The following is a 2,341-nucleotide window of genomic DNA, read 5'->3' on the forward strand; positions in this document are numbered from 1 at the left end:
TTTTTTTTTTTAATCGTGATTTGGGTGGATATTTACAGAGCAAATTCCTTTTCCATACAGCAAAAAAAAAAAAAAAAAAAAACCCACTGTCATCGAGTCGATTCTGACTCATAGTGACCCCCATTGGGTTTCCGAGGCAGTAACTCTTTATGGAAATAGATTGCTCAGTCTTTTGTCTCATGACATTGACTGCAATTCTTCACAATATACCATCTCTCTTCCCACTTCCTCCCCATAGTCACCTCTTCCCTGTGTCCTTCCCTCCCATGCACTCCCACCACCCCCAGCTGTGTCCCTGCATACACTGCCCTTCTGTTCTCTCATGGTCCATCACTCCAAGTAGTATATCTACCTGATGTGAATTTTCAGCCCCTATGCCTGTTTACTATTTGGCTGGAAGCCACTGGAGTGAATTCAATTCCAGACCTGAAGAGTAGCTAGGGGCCATAGTCTCAGGAATATCACCAGGTTCTATCAGACCAGCAAACCTGGTCTTTTCTCCAGCAATGGTATTTTAAATAGCCTCATATGAATGTGAAAGCTGGATGATCAACAAGGAAAAATGAAGAAAAAATGGTACCTTTAAATTGTGGTGTTGGCCAAGAATACTGAAAATACAATGGACTGCCAGAAGAACGAACAAATCTAATGTGGAAGAAGTGCAGCCAGAAAACTCTTCAGAAGCCAAAATGGCCAGACTTTGTCTTATTTACTTTGATAATGTGGTCAAAAAGGGAACAAGACCCTGAAGAGGGATATCATCCTTGGTAAAGTGGAAGGTCAGAGAAAAAGGGAAAGATCCTCAAGGCACAAGACAGAGCAGTGTTCGTTCTGTTGTACATAGGATTGCTATGAGTTGGAATCAATAACAACAACAATAGCAGATAGATCAAAAGGAGAAAAAACACTCTCCTAAATGAATGTGACTAGTAATGAGCACAATGTTAATATCACTTTATCAGGAATTGAGTATTATGGACACCTTATTGGCTTGCTTGGCTTGTTCTGAGGGAGGGTGTGGATAGTACCTATGTAATCTATCATTCAAACCCAGACTTCTTGAAAATGAAAGGGATGGTATTAATATACTGGTACACAGGCTTGAACAAGATTGACCCAAGAAAACCTTCCTTGTACATAATAGGAGGTTAAATTGAATCACTCAGCATCTGAAAAGTAACCGAGGATCCTAAATAGGCCATTCCCTGGTTAAGACAAAGTCTGTTATAGTAGACCTTTGCATTAATACCCCAAACCAGGGAAGCCATCTTCAGAACAAAAAAATCTTCTCACCAGCCCCCTTTATTCAAGTTCTTTATATTAGAGTAGAGGATTTAGAAAGGAATAAATTTGATTGATTCCTTTACCCATAAGAACAAGTTAGACAACAAGAAGTCTAATTTCTCTAATCTTATTTTGGGATGTAAACTTAATAATATATGAATTAAAATGTTTCTTTGGCCAATGTCACACTGATCAGATAATTTATCTTTACTTCATTGACCCTTTTAACATTCATTATTGGAATCTAAACTTGATTATTATAATTTTGTTGCTTTTCTTTTTAAGGGAGATAAAAATGGCAAGATTCTATAGGAAAAAGATGATATACAGTCTTGTATGCATTATATTATTTTCCAGTCTCTAAGCCTAGAATTTAAATATGTCTTAAAAATGGAGATGACCCTCAATTTTAAAGAGTAAATGAATTGTAAATTTTAATAAACATGTTTTATTGAAAATTAGGGCATATAATTATGTGTTTATTAATAATTTTTACCTCTTTGTCAGCCAAAGATGCTGTTGTTTAATCTTGGTGCATGCAATAGAAGATCTGAGGTGTTTGATTTCTCTAGAAATTTCTCCTGGAAGTCATTGCTCTTTGATGTAAACTCTTTCTTTAGGTAATTTCTTTCACTTCCATGCTCTTATGGATGAAATTGTGTTCCCCCAAAATACATACTGAAGTCCAAACTTCTGTACCTATTAAGGTGATCCTATTAGAGAAAAAACAAATTCTTTCATGAAATCATACCAGAGTCTTAAACCTAATCCCTTCTAAGAAGTATCTTACAAAGGAGAGTATAGCACAGAAAGACAGACTTACACAAGGGGAAGGCACCATGTCACAACAGAAGTAGATGCATCTATAAGTCCAGGAGCAGAGCACCTAGAGTACAGAACTGCCTATAAAAAAATAAATAAATAAGTTCAGATCTAGTGACTCTGATGCTTAAGACACTATGAACTCCTTTTCATTTCTTGAAATGTCTATGTAATCCTGTCTTTTTCTTTCAAAAAACACATTTAGATATATTCACAATATGCTCAAGTCACATTA

This window comes from Orycteropus afer, unplaced genomic scaffold (assembly GCF_000298275.1).
Source record: "Orycteropus afer afer isolate SDZICR_OR568_19922 unplaced genomic scaffold, OryAfe1.0 scaffold00523, whole genome shotgun sequence".
Taxonomy (NCBI): Eukaryota; Metazoa; Chordata; class Mammalia; order Tubulidentata; family Orycteropodidae; genus Orycteropus; species Orycteropus afer.